The 25075-nt window shown below is 41.7% G+C and overlaps 1 protein-coding gene across 2 annotated transcripts in view; it reads right to left on the bottom strand.

Moving 5' to 3' along the window:
• Positions 1-16714, bottom strand: part of TBL1X (transducin beta like 1 X-linked) — a 187970-nt gene extending 171256 nt beyond the window's left edge. Inside the window, exon 1 of one of the 2 annotated variants that reach the window (XM_079298889.1) lies at positions 16339-16714. The gene's annotated coding sequence lies outside the window, so the exon portion shown is untranslated. The remainder of the gene's footprint in view (positions 1-16338) is intronic. The other variant, XM_079298890.1, reaches the window with a different exon arrangement.
• Between the last annotated feature and the right edge of the window lie 8361 nt (positions 16715-25075).

Below are 25075 nucleotides of genomic sequence, written 5' to 3'. Positions count from 1 at the left end.
TGTCTATGCAAGGAACATGACGGATAATGTAAAAATTTTAGCCTAATTCTGATCATGTACTATCAGGCATAATCAGCTCCTTTATATAAATACTCTTTTTATCATCAGCATTTTAATTAATGTGACTGCAATTATAATGACAAAATTAAAGTTTTTTAAAATAAGAAAACTTTTTTCCACTGGAAAATCAATACATGTGTCCAGCAGACAAACAACTGGATATGATCTAAAGACTGCATTGCTTAAGGTAAGTGAAGCAACTCTTTGATTTAGAAGATGTGAAAACACTAATATGTGACTTCCCTTCTCCCCAAACATACACCTACGTGTACCAGAAGAACCACGAATAGCAAACGTTCTTAGGAGAATGTTTTTCATGAAAAGTTCACTTTACTTCCCACACACATCAAGCTGACAATTGAGAATCAATTCAAAATGTAAGCACCTATGTCCTAAGGCAACCTATCAGTGTTCAATCAGCAAGTATGCCACCTGCTTAACTTTGTTTTGGCAGGGGATGTTGGGGCTTGTTTTTATTTTGTTTTTTGTTTTTTTGGTTTTTTTTTTTTTTGTTTGGAGGTTTTGGAGGGTTTTTTTTTGGTAGGTTGGTTGGTTGTTTTTGTGGGTGGGCTTTCTACTGTTGTTGTTTTGGTTTTTTCTCGCTTTGTTCCGGTGTTATTTTCATGGTTTTTTTGTTGTTTTGTTTTTTTAAGGAGTCATCAACAGAATAATTTGCTGCAATGTATTAACACTTGCAGAACCAATTTTCTCTTTCAGAAAGGCCAATTCTCAATTGGCTAAAACTGGTGCTGTGCAAATTCTTACCTTCAAGGGATCAGCCTCTTTAAGCTGCTGTTATACTACTAGCTTCGACCAGACATACCATGGATAAGAATCATGGAGAAGATCAAATCTGGGGAAAGCTAGCATGCATGCCTCTGTCTCCAATAAAACCTCACCATATCAGAACTGTTGCTTGCTTCACTCTCTCTCTCTCACTCCCTCTCCCCCAAAAGGAACATTAAATGTAATAAAAGAAGCAAGAACTGCAGGATCAAAACGATTTCTTTCTCAGCAGCGTGATGTGGCACACATGAACACCTCACCAAACACCACTTTTCACAGGAAGCAGCATAGCTGAGAATAGGCTTTGAAACTATCAGGTTCAAAAACTGTGAAACCAATGGTGAGAAAAAACCTTCTGGAAACGACAATTGCATAAGATCAACAAAAATCCACAAGATAGGTGAGGGTTCCTCCTGCAACGCCTGGATTGTGCTCCTTTTCTCTAAATTACTGAGGTTTACTTCTTATCATTTCCCTTTGAAAGGTGTCTTGAAACAGTAGCTTGCTGATGTATTAGAAGTGTTCGTATGTTTCCATCACTAGAGTTGAAACAAATTAAGTCCTATAACAGCCTCTTTCCATTACAAGCTGTATGCCCCTGTGACTGGGGGATTTTTTAGTGGATCAACTGCATACACAACTAAGACTTCTAAGAAATACAGTGAATCAAAAAAAAGAGTACTAAATAATAATTCTATGGAAAGCTATCAGGTGGTACAACATGAACAATTAACCCAACTGTTTTGCTAGGTCAACAATGCAAATTTGTTATATTGATTTTGGTTGTCAAAGACTTGTTACTAGCAAAAAAGGATGAAATCAAAACTTTAAATGTACATCTAAATTTTCATTTCATAGTTTCTGTGACTTGAAATTAATGGTCAATATTGAAACAGCCTACAGTATGCTTCAAACAGGCCAATATTCTCAACCTAAACAAAAAGAGAAAAAAATGAGAAATCTAAGCTACTATTTTATGGGTCCCAAACTCCTCTGTGGACCGGAACAGTACATCACACTTTGTTCTTTACATCAAATTACTTACAGTAAATACCTTACACTAAATTCTCAACCAGCTTAATGACACTTCTAAGCTACAGAGAAAAAAGACAAAACCCCCAAGTCAGTGTAATTTGCAAGTAATTCTTACATAGTGCAGCTCATCATTTGGTACTGTTAATTTCTAGATATTGATACATATAATTAATAAGTAAATCTGTCTAATTTTAAGAAGCATTTGGGTATTTTTTTTGCATTAGGTCACTATACTTTATATTGTCTCCTTACTGTTTCTGTTTAAAGAACAAGGTTCCCAGTTCCTTCTATTTCAACCACAAAACAAGTTCTCATGGTTCTTTAGTTCAGAAATATTTGTAACAAATAGTAAACAGAATCACTAGTACAGTAATAGCACATCTTCTCACTGTATCAAATGTTACATTAAATGAAACTAAACACATATGGTAAACAAACTTGGTACCAGTTTACAATAGAGACTGTCTACCCTATACACAAACCATAGACCACCTGCACAGTCACCCATATATTAAACGTGAGAAGCTGCTACTGAGAATCAATTTCCCTTTCAAGAAACTTATGCATATGGGAAAAAATCCACCCATCTGCATACAGACTGACAGTAGTCACTTGGTAGGATTTTTTTCTTTAAAATATTTTTGACATAGCACTTTATTTAACTTTGTGTAAAAATATAGAGGTGATCTTTTGTTGTCAGAATGTTATGATGCATCCCTGTACTAAGACAAATTATTTATCAAGGCACTAAGCAGCACCAACTCCTCTGACTTCAAATGCAGTTGTACCTATTCAATAAACAAGCCACTCATTTAGCTATCTATATTCAAAAATGCTGGCTTCTAAATCACCCAGCCAGTACACATGCTACAGACACCAATTATTAACAACATAATCAGCATGAGCCATAGCCACTATGCAAACAGTCTCGAGTGTCTGTCATAAAAGCACAGAAATAATGAGGTGCAGGTAATGTTCATGTTTACTTCCATCTAGCTTAAACTCAACAGTCTGATCATGCCTGACAGCAACCCCAAAAACCCTCTGGATTTAGATCCAGGTCGCTACAGGATGAGAACAGCACTTTTTCCCTAAAAACATAGTCAAGAGAATCTACCAGTTTATCCAATTTGCTGGTGGTCGAGCTAAAGAAGCCCATAGCTTTTCCAAAGGCAGTTTAGTGCCTCTAAATGAAGATTCCATGGCAGTCACAGCTATGCAAGTGAGTTTTAAGCAATTGCTGGCTTTGGGAAAAAACCCAACTGTATGGTCTGGATCCCCTTTTGCACTGTATGTGCTAGAGTGGTCTTAAGACTGAAGGCAACAGCTGTTACCTCAGTGGAGTGTCCTTTTTGTGTTTGTCATAATGATATGGTAAAATTTCTGGAGGGCAACACATTTTGTTCGGAAAGTGTTTGCAACAAGAAGTTGAGCCATGTCAAGCCCTGGTGAAGAAGCAAGTTGCTGGAGTGACAAAGTGGCATTACTGCACCACTTGGAATAAAGCAATAATTTCACACATAGCATACAGCTTTAAGAAACCCAAGAAAGCAAGCTTCAGGGAAGGAAGTGGCATATATACAAATATTGATAATAAATATTAATAAACAGAAGGTCTGTTCATTACATTATGCAGAACCTGGAAGAAATCATTATTCATCTGCTTGCCTGCTCAGTCTATTTTAGTGCAGGCTGCAGGAAATAATTTCCAATACTAGGAAAAAAAAACCCAGAAAAAACAAGACATGCAGGTGGATGGCTTTCTGTATCTGATTTCATTAGAACTCTGAAATGTAAGCGCTGGAAACCAGAATGATCAAATGAAAGACTACAAAACAGATTAAGCCTACCACAAAATAAATTTAAAAAATACATGTATATACACGCATTACATGGAAATGAGAAAGAGGGAGTCATCCTCACCTCCTTGACCCAATGGCTATCATGCTGAAAATAGAAAAAATCTAGTGAGGAAGAATATTTTGATTAGGCAACTTTCCCTTTGGAATAAACTAGCAAGAAGAAAGGAGTCAAATTTACTTTGTCCTTTTATAGGCAAATCTTGAAGAAATTATAGCAATAGTCTTAAGTACCAGTATTTTGAAAAATGTCATATATTAATTACAATGTGCAGTTAATATTTTCTTCTTATGCACACACAAAAAATGTAAAACAGTTTATTACATTTCAATCTATGAGATTAACACGTTACTATTTACTTTTATTGGCAGTGTGCCCAAATACCCCAGATCTGCAAGACTGATAGTGAAAAGGAAAATATTTCAAGCCTCAAAGAGAGCAGATCTATGGTTGCCTGGAATGTGTAAACAGCCAGAGCCTGTTTTACTTCCCACCCCCACTCTCACCATACACACCTCCTCTACCTCACCCCTCCTAACATTAACAGGGAGTGCTGCTTCCAGGCAAGGGAGAGAACACAAATGTAGTAACATCAAGTAACAAAACTCTTGACATTTTAAGATGCAAGAATTTGGATTAACTGAAATAAGATGTTGCCATATATTTAACTGCAGTCTAAAAACAAAACCAGTACTGCATAAGACCCTGAAAAAAAAGAAAAGAAAGATCAATTGAACAGGCTTCCTTTATGACAGACCTGGTAAACACAAGGAGAATCCAAATGCTTCTCTACAGATTATTTTTTGTGCAATTAAGGATCAGCCAGATCTGTATTCTATCAGAGAAAATACAGTTCACAGTCCTACATAAAAGAAGGGATATTTTCATAAATATCTACACAACGTAACCAAACTGATGCCAAAATGTAATGTTGGTATAAATTACTTTCTGAGAAAATAAGGATTATTACTTGCATAATGATATATACACCCACAAAGCAGTAAGTCATAAAAATAGATATCATCACATCCTAAAGAAGTTTACAATGTAATTAGGCCATTTTTTAAAACACTTTAAACTTGTGGACAAATAAAAATACCTTCCACAGTAAAACTGCACAATGACAACAGACTTCCTTCTTTTTTTTTAATCCCACAGCTCTCTGAAAAAGCAATCCTGTGCACCTTAGTAGCTTCCAAGCCATGATTTGAAACAACAGAATTACAGAACTGAAAAATATTAATGTTGTTATTTACCTAGTAGCTTTAGTCTTCAAAACCAAATCAAACCAAAAAGTACCAAAAGAAAAAAGGTAATTAACATTGCTGAGCAAATGGCTGTATATGATGGGAAGCTTGGAAAACCCAAACGAATAAAAAGGGAAAACATGAGAAAAAAAATAAATAGTATACTATGGTCAAAGACTGAAAGGCAGTCTCATAATGCTGTTTACAAATAACAGGTCACACAGCTCTCCCACTTTTCCTTCTATTAATTTTACCGGTTTTATGAACGCATTTGGCCAACATTCAAAAGAACACATCCATACACTAATGAGGGTAAAATGCTGGCTCAAAGGAGACACCAGCAAATGCTCTGTCAGTAGACTATTTGCAAACAGCTGAAATCAATAATAAATTCAACCTAAGCAAATGCAACGCATACAAACAGAAATTAAAAGACTGAGGCAATTGGCAAATACATGAATGATGTTTCAGGCCACAGGGCACACTTTCTCACATACGTTAGCACTTTAAACAGGCTGGCAAGACACTGGCTCCACTTGAGACACCAGAATGTACCATATGTACTTCCAAAGACAAAAATAACAATTAAGACAATACTAGTAACATAAGTAGCTAAATATCTCTTTAAGACAACTATTTGTAGGATGTTTGAGTCATCAAACAAAAAAAAAGTTAGAAGATTATATTTAAGGTGAAAAAATGTCAGGATTCTTCAGTGTAATTTTTCTATTGCAGTCACTACTACAGTGTAATTTTTCTACACAGAGCAACCACCCCAGAGAAAAACAGTAAATTAGAACAGAAAAGGTTGATAGGTCCTCTCCACAGAGGTATGTACCCCTTGCACAAGACAAGCATCCAGTGCCAGTCCTGAGGTGTTGGGGCTTTGTATGTGGTAGGTCACATTTGGCAGAACAGTTTGGAGACTACCCATGATCCAGACAGGCAATGAAACCATCCTGCCACTGCTTGCCAGTCACTGCTAGGGTTTGTTAAACCTCATGATGTGGCCTTGCCTCAAAAACTAAGGGCACTTCACTGAAAAAGGTTCCAAGCATCCACCTGTGCAGGTCACTTTTCAACATATGTGTTTGCAAACAAGTCTTACACTTTATACTGTAAAATATTAAGCCCAGTAAATTTCGACACAGCCAACACAGCTAATGCACATTTTGAAGAAACCAGGCTCTACATCTCAACTTCACATCATCTACAAAAACTTCCAAGAAGATTCAGAAAAGAACAGTATTCCAAATAGATCATGGAAGTCTTGCCATACAAAAACCACTTCTGTGGGCTAGGGGAAAGGGGAGGGACACCACAATCTCCACTTCATTACAGGAACACTGCCTGTCAGGACTAAAGCTAAAATCACACACATCATCTGTTGCTATAAAAAAGACTCAGAAATGTTTATTTAATCAGTCAAGAATCTGTGCTGCCATCATATAAGGCCTGATCCTAGAAATCTCCTGCACAGGCCAAATGCATTTTTGCAGTATCAGGCCACAGCTATAACAGGATTTATTGAATGTTCAGAACACAAATGTATCATCAGCTCTGTCCTTGCTGAAGTTACCTGGGTATGGGAGCTGTCAGAAAAGAAAGACTGTGGAGCACAGAAAATACCCATTAAAATCAAACCCCTTAAATTTCACTGCAAACTCCAACAGACTTTTTTGCTGTGGAAGGAGGCAATTAAAAAAAAGATTTAAAAGCAATTACAAAAAGGTTGAAGAAAAAGAAACAACAAAGGCTTGTTCTGAGGCAAACTAATACCCTAAACCCAACTCTATTAGCCAGGAAACTAACTTAAAGATTATTATAAGATTAACAAATTAAAGCAATCATTACTTCTAACTCTAAACTGAACACTGAGAGGGAGAAAAAACTTTTTGTTCCATAATTTTCTTTTGATACTTTACTATCCTAATGGATAAGCTCATGGAAAAATGGGATTATATTTTAGTAAGTAGAGCTTTACAATCACGTTTTAATAAACTAGCAACAAAATAAACTGACAATGTGTTTTGCTGTTTAAAATTCTTCAAAAGCAATCATTCATAAAGCCTTCACAGTAGTTCTGTAGTATGGTAGGCAGATAACATTCCACTAAAAGTTGAATGTAAATGATTTACCCAGCAGTGAAAAGGTGTGCCCTACCAAATGCCTTGTGGGGCTGTTAAAGGAATAGATCTTTTCTTTCTTTTCATATATATATATATATATATATATATTCAAATTTACATTTTAAAAAAAGGAAACTTTGCTGTACTTCAAAAGCTCATGGGAAAATGAATACAGGAGCAAACAACTAAAAAAAAATCATTCACTGCAATTATCTGAGCACTTTCTAAACAGGTAGAAGATGCAGGTCATGCAGACATTATTTTTAGTAGAAGGAAATTAAATTTCTTTCACACTGGACTCCATGTACACAAATATCTGCAGTGCATAAAAAATCTTATCTACAAAGCCAGCACATGATCAAACTGACAATGTATCATTTCATTTAACATGTCATCATTAGAGAACACAGAACCCTTCCATGTTTCAAGTGTTTTTAAACTGAAAATATATGCTATTGGTAACATAGTAGACACAATGAAGATCTATTGCTTAGGCTAAGCAAAATTTAAAATAAAATATTTAATCCATGGTGAGGCACATATGCATACAAATATGCAAAACATTAGAATACCAGGCACACACCAAAAGCCATTCTCATAACCACAAGATAACATACTGTGAAGTACCCACATATAATAAATACTATCATCATAACACTGAAGAAATGCACAGGAATTAGGTGTTTTGAAGACATGTCATCTTAGCCAAACAAAAAAAAAAAAAACAAAAAAAACAACAAACAAACAAACAAACAAAAAAAAAAAAAACCAAAAAACAAAACAATTGTCCACTTGACAGTCAGCAGGTTAAAAACAGTAAATCCTAGCTTTTGCGGTAGCCTACTACCACTCATCTTCCTGTTCCTTGTAAACTGCCCATGAGGGCTTAAGACACATTTCACTTTTTATCTAACCTCTACCCAGCACTAGCAGACTAGGTGGTCTCCCAGAAAAGTTACTTTCATTCATCAGCAGTGAGGGAAATCATTATGTTTAGAAAATTTGAGTTGTATGTAATAAATAGGTTCTTTCCTTCCACTCTAATATTGCATTTTGGGCCACCCTTTCAGCTTCAGGGTTTTGTTTTTTTTCCCCAAGCACATCAAATCCTGTGAGAATGAAGCTGGATGAATTTTTATGATACACTGTCATGCACTAATTTTAAACTAATTGGCTCATTTAAATTAACTGATTATGTAAGACATTTACTGATACTAGCAGAAGTATCAGAGCTGAGAGTGTTTGGGTTTTTTAATACAAAACCAGATTCCTACAAATACAAATCAGCATTGTTATTGAGTTACAACACCAGCAACCCAAACAAACCCAGTAGTAGTCAAAATTAAAATAAAGGAACCTTGAATAGTTTTCCCAGAATGATATAAAATCTGTCTTGTGAACACCGTGTAATGTTACTAAAAATGTACTTGCTTCTGCTCCTTACTTTAAATATTTGAGAACTGGCATAGGAAGGAAGATGTTTTCCACATTATAATAATCCTCAGGCATGCCTTTTATCTGTGCCTCCCAGATCACAGTATCTTAGTTTAAAAGTAAGCTACACAAACTACAGAAGCTCTTACATTTAAAAAAAAGGACAAAACTAAAGCCAAAAAGTTAAAAAAAACCCAAAAAACCAAAATAAACAAATGAACACACCACCAAAAATTACAAATTAAATGCAAAATTGAAGAGGAAAGTTAAGACACAAGGAGCGATATTTGAGTCTGCATATTCAGCAGCAGTGCCAATACCTCCTGAAGTACCTAGAAAACAATGCATGTGTTTCAACCAATTCTATACCCAAATTCTTAGAGGTCTAACTGATGTATGTGCATGGAAAATAGGCATGAAAAGGGTTAAGTTTGTTTTGTGACTGTAAAAAGCAACAGATAAATATCCTTGGAAACTAATCCCCACAATATGAACTGGCACTGTCTGTGCTTGGATTCCCAGTCCTAACTCGTCAGCAAAGCTCAGCCCTATCTGTGGAGAACACTATGCAGGAGGGCAATTTTGCCTCAATCTCTCTGTCAAGATCAGGGTTTAAATTTCACTTCTAAGAGCGACCAAAAACCATAAAAAAAAAAAAAAAAAAAAAAAAAAAAAAAAAAAAAAAAAAAAAAAAAAAAGGGAGAAGATGAAGATAATGTAATTCTGATGTTTGAATGCATGTTCCAGCCCCAGCTGTCGCCTCCTGGTCTCACCAGGCTCAGCCAGATGTACAAGCACAGGATGCACTCCTGACCTCGCCACATCTCAACAGGCAGTAATTAAAGGGTGCTGCACCTCTGCCTTCCAAAACCTGACATCCAGCCTGGCCCAGCCTACAGTCATTTCACTGGCTCTGCAACACCTCAGGTGCTGCTGACCTGAGCACATCCCAGTTCAGGGTGTGAGAGTCAAGCCACTGCATGCTGGCACCACTTTCCAACATCAGGATTACACCTTTTTTCTCTAAAACTACTTTTTGGACAACCTTAAGGCTATATCCATGTACGTGTATATACAAGCATTTGCATGCACTCACACACGCCAATTAGTGTGGTTCATTTTAAACAGTATTTGTGAAACTGATTCCTGTTCTACAATCCCAATTGAGACTATATGCTAACACAAGTCTAAATACTAATGGGTTTCTGGACACACACATATCCTCTGTCAGTAGCAACCAGACTAAATCCATTGATACAGTGACCAGCAACTTGTAGCTGCTAAATGACACTGAAACTATATTGTTGTTATAACAATTCCTCATTCTATTACCAACACACGAGTTAACCAAAAAAAAAAAAAAACCAAAAAAAAAACCAAAAAAACCCTACAAAAAAAAAACCAACCAAAAAACCCCATATTTTTACTTCACTTTACAAAAATCTCATGCATTTATTAACTACACATTGTGAAGGTCAACTCTTTTGGAAGAACATCTTTCCAATTATTTTGCTGTAGGCTATGGGGTTGTGTTCAGATCAGCACAAACTCAGCAGTGGACACTTCTAAGCATAAAACACAACAACACTGTATACAAGTTAGTCACAACAATGCAACTGATGGCTTTCAGCAGGGCCTCTGTAACAAGACTATTTGATTTGAAAATATAAATAGTTGGCTTCACTCTTGAACTAGAAAATATTCTGCAGAGTTTTCATTCAATGGCAGAGGATTAATGAAGAGCTGATGGTGCTATACAGCAAAATGTAGCAAAGCCAAAGTTTGTCACTGTACATCCAGGGCAGTTTGCTGCCTTCAGAAAGGAGTACAATAAATGCATTATGCTGCAGAATGACAAAAGGAATCTATCCACCGAAGTAAAATCCTCTTTGTTTTCTTGAAGACAATGTCAAAGCATATTTTCCAAGTAATTTAAATGTCTAAGGGAAAAATGTTGCTTTTTTGCTCTATGGGTAATTTATTGCAGGTATGAAAAGGCTGCCTTTCAATAAGGGGAAAAGACCAAACATTAAATCATAATTAATGTTACTATACTTTTCCATTTAATAAAGTTATGACTTTAACAGAATGCATTCTAACACCGCTACACAGTGGTAAGAGGTTAAACTGTAACTAAGAATTAGCAGCCTAAATGAAACTTGGGTCAGTAAATGCAATCACACTTTGAATGGCACTGATGTACAGAGCAACTGTTACATACTAATGGAGAACACCGGTCTTTAAAAAGCTTTGTTTCACTTTGCAATACCAAAGGGTCAATAAAACTCACTACTTAATGAGATGAGAGTATTTTGATGAGCATATACAGAGAATTATTAGACATTATTAGTACCACTCATCTGCTCAGAAACAGGCTCTAAATCATGCCATCTAAGCATTGAGGCACTGTTTGTCCACATGTTCAGTGGGCTGTGTAACTTGCCTAGCAAATGACTAAGGCTCAACATCCAAGCCAAAATGTAGTTATGCAATGCACTTAGCTAAAATATTAAAATAATTATTTCTTCATACTACAGTCCTATCATCATGATTTTGTACTGCATGAACACCACAGGGTTCTTGGAGGAAATTTACATTGTAACTTCACACAAAATTATGACTTTTTACAAGCACTCCAGTTTAAACAAGACACAAATTAATTGCTCATAGTAACAACAGAGGTACCCAAGAAATTGGGTTAAACATCACAATGCCCCTTTAGTTGCATAAACTGGACAGGATTATAAAGATGAAAGCCTCATCATCAGATGCACCCAACCCCAAGCTGCAGTCATGATCATAACCCAAAGTATAGAAAGGGACTGGTGGCTGGGACCTCAACAGAAGATAACAGAGGCAATATATTCTTCTCTTCCCAAACAACAAAAGAAGAAATGCAATAACTACTGCTACAGGCCAGTATTTTTAGTATCACTTAAAATAAATACAAATATGCATAGGAAAAGTGGTTCAAGAACAGCAGCGTAAAAGGCCCATGTACCTTTACCTCAAAAACTCATATGCCCATCCTGGAGTTAAACTTGCTTTCAGTAAAGCTAGTAGATGCAAATTTATATTTCTACAGAATTACTAAATATTAATAACTATAATTTATAAATCCCTGTCTAGGACAAAATCTCTACACAAGAAGACAACTGGTAAGAACCGATGACGTTTTCTAAATGAACACCCTTCTTTAACTGCTCCTAGCTTTTACATAGCCCTAACTTCAGGGAACTTCCTGTGACTAAAACAAAACACTATCATCCTTAAACAAAATTATACTAATGATCAGAGCTCAACAACAACAAAAAAAGCCTTTAAAATATTCTCTTGAACACTGAAGAAAAATAACCTAAACACTATTTTTCACCTTTGTATGCTTGTTTCAGTACCATTAAAATGACAGATTTTGTACTGACAGGAAGGCTATTCCATGTACAGCCGTAGTTCCAATGTTTTTGTTTAATTTCAACCAACTTGTCCAAGTAGGCCATTTGGTAGAAACCTATAAATGGCACCCAGGGGGTCTGGGCTCTTGCTGTAAAGAGGTCAGCTATTTCCTCCTAACTAAAAATAGGCAAGATGAGGGAGGGGAAGAGGGAGTGGAGGTTTAATTTAGCAGCTGAAAAAAGAGTTTACAAAATTACTTCCATCTTGCCTCATAATGAAGATTATGAAAAAAAGAAGCTGTCCCAAGAGTTACAAAACCTGGAACACTTTAAAGGCAGGCTGATGTACGTAATCTAAAGTACTAGGAATTAAAAGAGCAGTAGTAAAGCAAATCCAGGATATGGATCATGTTATGATGCCCACCTGTCTTTGGGCAGAGCAGACAGATTTACCAGCAGCAGTGCTGCCAGGTGTTAACAACTCTCCTCTCTCCTACCAGCTGAGATCACACCGTGGTCTTGCAGATAAGGTGCCACAATCAGCTGCTGTTCCCCTGAGTCAGTTTTTTCCAGCATTTACCCTCCTGGTTTTTTGTCTCCCTCACTTACATTACAACCTGTTTAGGGCGAGAACCACCATCTACAATATTCCCCCAAATCCTGATTTGAACGGAGGCCCCTTGGCACTACTAAAATTCAAATAGCATTGTGGGAGTCCAGGGTTGGTTTTTGTTTAATACAACATGAAATCTAGCTCTGGACTGCTAGCAGCAGCAAAGAGCAAGGGCTAGCAGCACTGAAGCGTGCACTGACCCTGCTACCTGCAGCAACCTAAATCTAAAACCTGGGATGGCTTTTCCAGCCTCATGTCCACAATGAACCAAACTGAGCACATCGCTAAATCCTAAGCGGATCACACTGCTGACTTAGCTACTGAGAAATAAGATCCCATCCACACTTGGAGACATTCTTCTCTACTCCTTCCAAGCAAAAGGATGACAAGCCTTTAACAGCTGCTGCTGCCAGAGGAGGACACTCCATTCAGGAAGCTCTTCCAGGAGCCATGGCACATCAGACATATCAAGTGGACAGCACGTCTGATTCTGGTCCCTGTCATCACAAAGATGAGAAAAGCCCATCTGACAATCAATGACAGGACCAAAACAGCATGAAACTGAATCAGGGGATGTTTAGGTTAGATACCAGGCAAATGTTTTTCACCCCAAGAGTGGCTGGGCACTGGAACAGCTGCCCTGGGGAAGAGATCCCAGCACCAAGCCTGATAACATAGTGGGAATCTTGGCACTGTCCTGCACAGGGCCAGGAGTTGGACTCAGTTCTGGTGGGTCCCTTGTAACTCAGCATATTCTATGATTTGATGAAAACTGGGCAAACTGATAGAGCAGAAATCTGACAATTCAGGGCAATCTGACAATTGCCCCTTCCGTTGCAATGATTTAACTTATTCTTCCTTTTTAGATGCTTCTTGTGAAGAATATTTGCAATCATTAAAAAAAATAAAAAAGGCAGTAGCATAACTTACAGCAGTGACATAGAAGAGAACAGTGGAGTCATCTTACTCGGGTGGGGGAAGGGCAGAGGATGTATTCAGATGACAACTTATCTGCAGAGGGCTTTTTTACATTCTAAGAGACCTGGAGAGTTGTGCAGTTGCCAGTGTTTACAAGTATGTGTAATTTTTAATTCTCTTTGCTTCTGAGACACTCCTTTTCATCTTAGGGAGAAGAAAAAAAAACAACCTTAAAATCATAGAATATACTGAGTTGGAAGGGGCCCACAAGGATCATCAAGTCCAACTCCTGTCCCTGCACAGGACACCCCAAGAATTGCACCATGTGCCTGAGAGCATTGTACAAATGCTTCTTCAACTCCATCAAGCTTGGCGCTGTGACCACTTTCTTGGGGAGCCTGTTCCAGTGCCCAACCACTCTCTAAGCCTTTTCTCAACATCCAACCTAAACTTGCCCACACACAGCTTCAGGCCATTTCCTCAGGTCCTGCCATGGTCACCACAGAGTGCCTGCCCCTCTGCTTCTCCTCATGAGGAAGCTGCAGACTGCAATAAGGTCTCCCCTCAGTCTCCTTTAATCTGAACAAGCCAAGGGACTTCACCCATTCCCCATACTCCTTCCTCTCAAGGCCCTTCACGCCTTCATGGTCCTCCTTTGGACACTCTCTAATAGTTCAATGCCTTCCTTCTATTGTGACACCCAGAGCTGTCCCCAGCCCTGGAGGTGAGGCTGCCCCAGCTCAGAGCAGAGCAGGACAATCCCCTCCCTTGCCCAGCTGCCCATGCTGTGCCTGATGCCCCCAGGACAGGGTTGGCTCTCCTGGCTCATGTTCCACTTGCCATTGACCAGCACCCCCGGGTCCCTTCCCTGCTCTGCAGCCTCTCACTCCCCAGTCAGTACATTCGGGGCTGCCCTGCCCCCGGTTATTGCACAGCTCACTGAAGGTGTTAAACACCGAGACAACTACAGCAGCTGTGCTCAAATCTCCACTGTTTTTACCATTATTACATACAGCACATAAAGAAAGGTTTAACGCATTTTTAATGTGATAGCATCCTCCCCCTCTTGCTTTCCTTTTTCCTCCCACCCCCTCTACAAATCTTCTGTGGGAAAGCTTCCCTGTTTTACTATTGCTGTCGTTGAGATGTTGCAATTATTATCTGTAATTGTTTTTAAAAAAAGCCTAACAAAAAAAAAAAAAACAACAACGCCAAAACACACACTAGGGCAAATCTGGCTCTCTTTGCCAACAACATCTGCTATCACAGAATAGATATATTTAATTTAAAGCCTACCCAATGTCTCTGTACATGACAGAACACTGACTGCAGGACAGGGAGAGGCCTAAATCCAGTACGTGCAGTCACATGGCACGCAAGCTATATGATGTTAAACCTTATACATCCTTTGGTTAAAAGACCACCAATAAATGGGACAAGGAGGAAAGATATATTTGTCAACAATAAAGACCTTGTATTTATTACCTACAATCAGATCTCCCTCTGGTACAATATGTTCACTTTCATACTATTAGCCTAAAACACTAGTCTTGAAATTTTAATTTTACACTCCATTTTATTTCAAATCCCCAGTCCTTTCAATGGACTATTTCACGTTTTGCAGCACCGTGGTGCGGTATTTCGCTGTTTGGGAGGAGGCGGTGGGTGAGCCCGCCGAGCAGCCCGGCTCCCCTCCCCCAGCGCTCACATCCACACTCGGGGAGCGCGTCAGGAGCGAGAAACGCCGTGCCGACGAATCCTGGTGCACAACACCAAGGAGGCATGTTAAGGCAACACATAAAGGGGAGCCTTTATTCCGTCTAAACGCCGACTTTGAGGAATTAATATGCGAGCCCAACTTTTAGGGTGTGGCTTGGTGTTTTTGCCCCCAGTTGCGCCGTGCAAGGATGCCCGCCCGAGAACGCAACAACATATCATTAAATAGGTCAAGGGTCATTCGCTGTACATCACACCGCACCAATATTCGGCCGCGCACCGAGCCCAGGTACCGGCCCCACCGCCGAGACCGAAGGCGCAGCACAAAATGGGGGCCCGGCGGGTGACAGCGGCGGGGCCGGGCCCGCCCGCCGCCCGGGCCGAGCAACAGGTCGGGGCCCGCGGCCTGAGGGGCTGCCCGCACCCCGGCCCCCGGCGGCGCTGCGAGCGGGGCCGGGGCAGCGCGGCTCCGGCTGGGCACGGGCCGGGGGCGAGCAGCCAACTTGTTTACCTACTTGGAAGTAAACTTCGATGGAGGGGAGCGACCGGCCCCTCCGCCCGCTGCTGATTCAAGCCCTGGCGATGAATGGGATCCCCTCCCCCACACGGGCTCTGCAAACTCCACACTGGAGCGTGAATGCCTCGCATTTCTTTCCCCCCCCTCCCCGAGCATTTTTTAAAATTTTTTTAATAAATCCCCCATACATTAAAATACTGTCTGAGAAGTAGGGAGAAACTGACCCGCTCCCCTCCCCCACGCCCCGGGGTCGCTCTGCCCGGGGGCAGCTGCAAAACACCGGCCAGGGGCACGGCAGCCCCACACACACACATCCCCTCGGCCCAAAGAAAACACCCCAAAACCCCCGAGCCGACCCCAAAACGTTCGGGTTCAAAAAACTTCGTCATAACAAGCGGCGGTTGAGCGACCCCCTCCCCCCCGGGCGGGTCAGGCTGCAGAGGGGACGCGGGGGACAGCGGGCCCCGGGCTGGGCTGGGCTCGGGGGGCTGCGCCGGGAAGGACAAGCCTAAGAAAAGGGGAAATTTAAAAATAAATTAAAAAAATAAAAAGGAAAAAAAAAAAACGGGGGGGGGGGGGAAAGAAACCACAACAGGGTCCCCGGGATGAATAATCCGCCTCGGGAACTCACCTCGCGGCGCAGCGGGCGTTAAAGGCACAGCTCCCGCTCCCGCGGGCGGGGAGAGCCCCAACTTCTGCGGGGGGCGGCGGCGCTGCTGCTGGCGGAGACTTTCCCTCACTTGCCGCGCATGGTGCAACTCCTCTTCCCCCGGGGTCCCGGCCAGCCTGCCAGGAGGCTGCGAATCCCCCCTCGCCGCCGCCGCACACGCCTCCTCCCCCCCCCTCTCCGCGCGCACGGGCGGCACAAGGAAGTCCCGGAGAGTGGGATGGGGGAAACGGAAAGTTTTGGGGCGGAATGGCGGTGAGGGGGGGCTGGCGGGGCCGGTGCGGACGCGCGGCGGCGGCGGGAGCAGCGCCGAGGGGGAGCCACAGCCGCGCCCGGGGCCGCCGCCACCGGGCGGGAGCGAGGGAGGGGACGGCGGGGGAGGGGGCGCACCGGGAGCGCCGGGGCGGGCGGGGGGCGAACCGGCCGCGCCCTCCCCCACCTGCGGCGGGCCCGCGCGCCGGGACGCGCAACTCGAGGAGGCGCCGCCGCCAACGCCCCCGGGGATGCCCCGGGGTGCCGCCAGCCCTCGCCCCGCCTGTGGTTATGTTGTGCTTTGACACCCCCCCCCCGCAAGTGAAACCCGGTGACGAGCCCGGCACACACCGAGGGCAGTGCTGCCCGCCCCTCCCCCGCCCGCCGGGCACCGCCGCTCTCCCCGGCGCGCGGGGTCGCGCGGTGCCGCGGCCGCCCCAGTGCCCGCGCGCTCGGCCCGGCTCGGGCTGCCCGCGCAGCGCACCGGGGCGCGCTCGGGACGCGCCCGCTGGCCCCGCGCCCTGGCGCGGCCGGACAGCACGGGCGGCGCTGCGGGAGCGCTCCCCGCGCCGCCACCGCTGCCCGGCCCGAGCGGGCGACGGTGCCCAGTCAGCGCCCCGGGGCGCGGGGGCCGGGCGGGCTGTGAGTCAGCACAAACGGGCTTTATTGCATCGGGCCGGGGCGCGACACCCGCGGGCGGCAGCGCTGCCACTCCGCAGCCTGCAGCGCGCCCGTCCCACGCGCGTCGCCGTGTCCCGGCCGTGTCCCCCCCACCCCCGGGCGGATGATGCAACGCGGCTCCATGTGCTTCCCCTCCCCCGCCCGGCTCCCGCTTTTTTGCGCTTGGCGGGTCACCCGGCGGCTGATTGATTCTCCTTTCGCGCTGCGCCGTCACCGGGGCTGGAAAGTAAATAACAAGTTGACATCATTACCGCGCTCCGCAGGGCCCCGCGCGCCGCTACCGCACCGCCGCGAGTAGCTGCGCACTGCACCGCGCCCCGCTCCGCTCCGCCGGGGTGCTCTCGGCGGCCTCCCTCCCCCGCCTCATGGCTAATGTCATGCAAATAATAAGATTATCGGGATGTTGCCGGGTTGTCTGCCTCGGTGGGCTCATCCCGGTGACAGCCAGCCTCGCGCGGCCCCAAAAGTCATATTTATTATTGGAGGTTTTTTCCATATGACCTTTCCACTATTTTTTTCTCTTTTGGTCTTGCTTTGACATTAAAGGGAATTTCATGCTCGTTATACATTTAGCCCAAAGCCTACAAATGTGCTGTCACCCAGTATCCTGATGGAAAAATATGACATCACCCAAGCCAGGACAACAAAGATCATGGCTACATTCATTGTAGCCATATACGCGTTGAAAGCAGAACTCTGGAAACACTGGGAAATGTTGCGGGCTGCTGTGATTCATTTTCATATTCAGAGCCTCGAGACTGCAGTGCGAGGCCATCTGCGCTCAGACAGACAGGCAGACACGTGTCTCCCTTCCTAAGCAAGCTCCCATTCCCTTATTTTTCTCCAAATGCAAAACCTACATTACGTTTTTATTACTCTGCAATGTAAACAAACAGAAAACACTCTCCAGATTCGTGGCGAGATGGGCCAGAATTTTTAGCTCCTGTGCTTTTTTTTGTTTGCTTGCTTGCTTTTGCAGTGCTGTGGGCTTACAAACGAGGTGAACTCATCAGAAAAGGGTCCTAAGCGGAACCCTGCAGAGATCCCAAGGTGAGGATGGAAGCTGGGGCTCTCCTTGTGCGCCCTGGCACAGCGATGGCGCTGTCCCCGCTGTGTAGGTCCCGTCCGTGTCCCCCGCCGGTTCCTGGCGGAGTTCAAGCCAGTCCTGCAGGGAGCAGGACAAGCAGGAGAGGGCAGGTCTGGAGGGCTGCATCCCCCTGCCCTCACTGCCCGAGCTGATGCTGTGGCCAGTCCAGGTCCTGCTTCCCTGGTTTGTGCAGCCCTGTGCTGGCCACGCCGGGAAGCCAGGCAGCCACCCCCAGGGAGACAGGGTTAAATACTGACCTAATCCTTGCCCAGAACTTCAAATGAAGGTTATCAAGGAAAGCACTTTTTTCAGGCTATGTTTGGCTAAGAGGAGCTGCACAGACCCATGATAAAGACTTGGGTTTTTTCCCAGTTAAAATAAAAAAATAAAAAAAAAAATCCTGAACTATAAAGTGACAGTAGAGTAAAAGATAGAAGAGTGAATCATGACTTTGGCCAGTGCAATAATTTTGGCCTTTGTGCAAGAGAAGACCCCAAAGTGACCACATATAAAAGAAATCACCATTTCTTTAAGAGCCTTGTTTTTCCATAACTCGTGACGCTGCGATGGTGATCAGCAGTAGTGCCACAGCCCTGCAGCTCCAAACGGAGACAGAGCTGAGGTTTCCTACCCTCATTAAAATGGAAACTCTAACCTGACACAATCAAAGTCAAGGGCCAGCAGGGCTGCCCTACTGGGGAGATAATGGGATCATAAGGCAAAATATTTTGTATTTTACGAGATGAAACCCATTGTTATTTTTCTAGTGCTTTATCATCTTGTATTGTGTTGGTAACTGTTTCTATGTTTTCCCCTCTCCCCATGTTTTCCATTCTCTAAATAAAAGTAAGTTCTCTTGGAAAAGTGAATAATTAAAAAATAAATGATTGCTTCTTCTTTTATATTACTTTAGTTAAATAATTCTTACCCCCCCCCAAAAAAAAAACCCCAAAAAACAACAATTAAAAACCCCCCAAAAAAACAAAACAAAAACCCAAAAAAACCCAACCAAAAACCCACCCTGAAATGCAGATTAATTATTTACCCCTGTTATGGACTGAAAAAAATAAATTATCTCCTAATTAAATTTTTAAGACAATTTCATAGGCAAACTTTTGATACAATAGTGAAAACTGAACTTTAATAGATATCCCCAGACTATTGGGACAGAAGGGCACTATGCTATTCTCATGTTGCAGTTTCCATGTATATACTATACATGGAAATGTGGCATGTAATCCTCTTGCTCTGTTACACTTACAAATATGTTAAATCCCTCACTTTTCTATTGTGATGTGTCCTGCCAAACTGTTTGTGGTGGGAAAGTAAAGACTTTTAACACATTTTTATTACTATTTAGCACTTCTGTAGCAGCAAGCTTTGACTTCTGTTTTGTGAGCATCTTTACAGTATTTGATATTCTTCAGGTAAATGTTCTGATGGAATCACTCATGTGAGCAACTGCTTTGTAGCATCAAAAAGCATTTTCTCATTTACTCGCTTGTTAATACCAAGAGTTTCAATTTTAGAAGAAAATTCTGATTGACTAAGATATTTTCAGGAATTGAGACCATAGCTGTTTGGGTTTTTTCTTCACATATTACTTTACTGTTATATTTTGGATTAGACTGAAAGATTTTGCTTAATTCATAACCACTTGTGCAAGTAGGCCTCTCAAGTAAAACAACAGTATCAGAAATAAAAAAGTAAAGTGAAAGACCTTGTTTCAAAGTTTCTGGAAGACATAACTGTCAGATTTTTTTTGATTTTGCAAAGAAAGCATGGTCTGATCATTTTTCTGTCCTGTTTCTCTCTGTGGTTTGATTCATGTGGCCTGTAATACCTGCACATTCTAGTGAACATTTTTCATCCACCATTTTGAGATGTGAAGATTTAGATTCCTCAGGCTTTAACAGGAATTCAATCTAATCTAGTAACCTCTGATAAGAATTTTGATGCTGTTTCTCTGCTGCAGAGGTTGCAAAGAGGAATGCACTATTCATAGTTCCTACCCCATGCCATTATACAGCCAATGCACATCTGCTGCCCAGGGACACTGTGTATTAGGTAGGCATCACACTGACTGTTTTTGCTTCCTTCTACAAGATCATGAGAACAAATTTTGGTGATTTTTCCAAAAATCTACATAAGTTAGGGCAACACTCCTATCTACTATATATAAAAGATTCTTTAGTATGTTGAACACGTTCTTGTTATTACTTAAGGTAAAATAAATCAAAAATTATGATGTATGTAATCTACACTCCTCTGGTCTATTTAGTGGGCTGACACGAAGGGCTGAGCTAGCAGTATGGGTCCCTTAGGATCCTCAGATGGAACAGAGATTTTTTATGTTGCTCTAATTTACTCTTAGAGACAGTTTGGCCTCCTGCCAGTCTGGAATAGAAAGAATAGAGGGGTGATCATCTCTTTTCTTGTCTTTCCTCATCCATGCAGTGTTGCATGGCCCCAGCTGTGCTGAATTAATGTCTGGGACAGTTTATTATTTCAAACCTTTTTTCCTCCCATGAAAGATTTTAGAAGAAAAAGCAGTTCTACCTTGGAGGTGGCTGCAAGAAAGTGAAACACCTAGAGAGTGAACAGGATCAGTTCTCCTGCAGAGAAGCCAGACTTAGCAGGAAATTGTGCTGTGGATGTGAGAGATGTTAACTGTGCATCTTCACCCCTAGCTTCTGAGTTTTCTGGAGGTGCATGAATCCTGAGTGTTGTGAGGGTGCTGTCAGATGTCTCCCCTGGTCCTCTGAGGATTATCTTACTCTCTAAGGCCAGCAGCAGGAGCAGGTGCCTGATGGCAGGTGCCTGACACTTCTCAGAGTGGGAACCAGGAGTCTATCCTTGGGGAGGCCTAATATTCCTGAAGAATTCTTGTTAATACTGGTCTTTAGTTCCCAGTGGGGACTTTGTCAGGACAAAGGGCAGAGGGAACAGCCCAATGCTTCTCATGAGGGATGCATGCAGAGGAGCACACAAGACACAGACATGTCTGTGGGCAGGTGGAGAGGATGAAACAGGAGTGTAAGGACCAAGTGTCTGCATTGCACCAACATCAGCATCCAGGTGCCTGCTGGGGCTGCTCCTGCAGGCTGCCTGACTGGAGCACCTTGGACATCCTGGCTGGGTGAGTTTCACCCAAGGGGAAAGCATTTCTCATGCTCAGAAACTGCTCTGATCTGTGTCCCAAAGCTCAGCACGGGGAGAAGGTCAGGAGATTAGTTTCAGAAGTGCACTCCTGTTTTAGACTGAGTGGTGTAAATGCATCTGTGACAGTTCCCTGTTTATATTGACATTGCATTGTATAATATTTTACACTTTAAAAGGTTTCACTTAATTCACTGGGATTACTCAGGATTTAAAGCATGATTCACTGTTGTAAAATGTAAGACATATGGATTGCTTTCCTTGCCAAATGCAAAAATTTTTGGTTCAAGAAATCTAAAATAGTTTTTCCTTACACAATCTCTAAGGCTATTGGAGCATACAAGGTACGCTGCATCATTTCTAGATGTAAGCTGACATTTTTGGGGAACAGTGAATAGAGGGGGAAAGGATTCTGAAGAAACTCATATATGTGATGCTAAGGTTGGAAGAAAATTAACCTGGTATGGTGCAGTGGCCCAAAGAGCTGCTGTGACACAGGGTGCACAGAAATGGATGTGTCAGGAAGGAGAACAGGCTGAACGATCTGTGCTTGGCACTGGTGGTGTGATGTCTGCTAAAGTAGTCCCATTCAATTATCTGCACTTCAAGAAGGATGATGGAGGAACTACAGAGAAGAGTACTGATAATGACAAAAGGATTGGGAAAAGGCTTATTTTTAAAGACAGTGATCCATTTAACTTAGCAATGGAGTAACTCAACCCTCTGGAATAAGAAATGAGAGAAAAGAGCTGTGAGAGGACTTCTCAGTCTATCCCACAAACACAGGGAGATCTACAGCTCAAAGTTGCAGGCAAGTAGCAGGTATTTAAAGAATTTAACCAGTGAAGCAGCTGGTGGGGATGTCCTTTTACTGGAATCTTAAACCAAACATGACTACTGAGCCTCAGAAGGCAGCAAGACAAGACATGCTTAGAGCAAACTATCACAATGGTGTGTTCTAGCAACCTGCAAACACAGACCTCTGAGAAGCCAAAGTGTAGTTGGCTAAATATTTCCATGTTGGTTATTTGATGCAAATTTTCATGAAATACATTGTTAATATACTGACAACAGAGAAGTTTTACTTTGCCTTCCCAATTTGCACTAGTGTTATTTCTGCAAGTGTGTGGACTGTGTTTCTATTTTTAACACGAACAGTTTTGTATAAAACAAACATTTCCTCTGAAGTTTTTGGCTTAGGGGTTTTTTCATATTCCAAAAGTTTTTCCCAGAATCTTATTTAAGAAAGAGAGGAAACCAAGGATGTCCAAAGCCTTTGCTCTAGCAGTAAACCAAACTATTAGAAGGGCAAGGTATCAGGCCTGCCTTTCAGTCCCAATTTCTATATGGCTGTAGAGTTTAGAGCCTCTCTTCATGGGTTCCCATGCTCTACATGGGCACAAATCAAATGCACTAGAGGGAGAAGAGACTCAGTTCACTTTTGATTATTAAATTAAAAATACAGTATTAGGAAATGTTTAAAAGACAGTATTATGATATGCAAAACAAAATAAAAATTAATATTTAATGATTGAAAATATACTTCTGAATTTCCTGCTTTGGTCAGCTATTTTTAATAACTGGATATTTAAACTAAGACATTCAAATGGTATAAAATCAATTTTAAATTTCTTTCTTGTTCCTCTTGAAACCAAAACTGGATTTTTTTTCCTTCCTTCCTTCCTTCCTTCCTCCCTTCCTCCCTTCCTTCCTTCCTTCCCTCCTTCCTTCCCTCCTTCCCTCCTTCCTTCCCTCCTTCCCTCCTTCCCTCCTTCCCTCCTTCCCTCCTTCCCTCCCTCCCTTCCTTCTCCCTTGAATATTTTCTTAATATCACTAAGTTTGACTATGCATTTTGAGACTTCCAAATTCAGATTTGACAGCTTGGGCTTCAAACTATAGCTTCCTCTGCATTGTCATGGTAAATTTGTGGCTGGCAGTATTTCACAGGCTGCAGTTGCTTATAATTTTTCTCTGTAATGGAGTCTGTGTAGGCTGCTGGCTTTTCTTCTTTCTTTTTTCTTGGTTAAGAGGGGAAATATTAAAAGAGCAAAACTGATTACATTGTTTAGTATTTTCTGTACTAGGATCTTTTGTTCTTTTATTTTCAAGACTCTAAATATTTCATTTTCATTAAATTAAAACTACAAAGAAGGATGAAAAATTTTGAGTCAACTTTTGAATCATTTACGTCCTCATTCTAAAATATTTCTTTACTTACCCTTAGAATACAATTAGCATGTCAGCCCTAAGCTTTTACTTGTTTTCAGGTGTTTTTTTTTTTTTTTTTTGTTTTTTTTATATTAAGGCTGCTAACATTCTAATGCTATCTAATTTACCTAAAATTAATCTCTGTCAACCATGAAAGACTGGAGAAAACATAAATGAAATATGCAAGCTGAGCCCAAAATTTTCATAAATATAAAAAGAGTGGAACTGAAAGTACACTTGGGTTGATAGTAATTAAATTTACTACGTTTCTTCCTTTTTTTAAAAGAAAAACTTTGAATTGAATATAAACATTTATACATTATCAAAAATTAAATGCTTTTGAAAGAAAGGTTATGTGGAAAACCAACATTTTTACAAGACTTCTAGTGTAATGCTATTTGCAATTTCCTTTTCAATTATTTTTTCAATCAAGTTTTCCATGTCTGTATGTTAATGAAGTTAGATCAATCCCTCTGGTAAGAGTAGAAGCAGTGTCTTTACATATTTACCATGGCATATTTGTATATTTGTTCACTTACTTTTCTACTAGAACACAAAGGGGCAAGATACTGAAATTACCCTGAGGCAAAAATACTTAAACCAATATGCTAAGGATTTTTACAACACAGGGATCCCATCATGTTAAAAAGATACCACCTACAATGGTGCCTAATTTCAGCACTAAGTGTTCACAGAATCAGCTTCAAGATCAGGTGAGAAAGCTGTAATTTTTCAAACTGATTGCTCCTTAACTTTCCAGATAGAGGAAACACTGGCTTGGGTGTTTTTTCAGTCTTTTGGACTCTGAGTTCAGCAAATTCTAGTCTCTCCAGATAAACTTGGACTTACTTGGGAGTAAGAGCAGCTGCAAGATTTTCAGATACCACTGAATTTGTGTCTATGTTTGCACTCATCAGTGTTTATGTTTACTTTTGTAAGAATAATGAGTAGTTCAGCTAGAAAGATCCCTGATCTATCCAAAGCTAGGATCAGAGCAACAATGATTTCTTGAGGCTTTTCCTTCTTTTTGTGAGTAGCAAATGAGTTTTGTCTTGAGGTTTCTAGGTTTGTTTTTTTTTTTTCTTGGAAGACCTCCAAGTTACAGAATTGTAGAGAAGAAATTTCCCCTTCTTATTTCTAGAATAAAGACAACTAGCAAAAGGACAAAAGGAAATGGCCTTAAGCAGTGCCAGGGGATTTTCAGGCTGGACATCAGGAAGAATTGCTTCACAGGAAAGTTGTTAATAATTGGAATGGGTTACCCAGGCATGTGGTGGTCACCATCTGTGGGAGGTACTCAGGAAATGACAGGAC

The sequence above is a fragment of the Erithacus rubecula genome (genome assembly GCF_903797595.1).
Source record: "Erithacus rubecula genome assembly, chromosome: 1".
Lineage (NCBI taxonomy): Eukaryota > Metazoa > Chordata > Aves > Passeriformes > Muscicapidae > Erithacus > Erithacus rubecula.
Note: the sequence above shows the minus strand (reverse complement) of the source record. Positions and strands in the feature narration are given on the sequence as shown.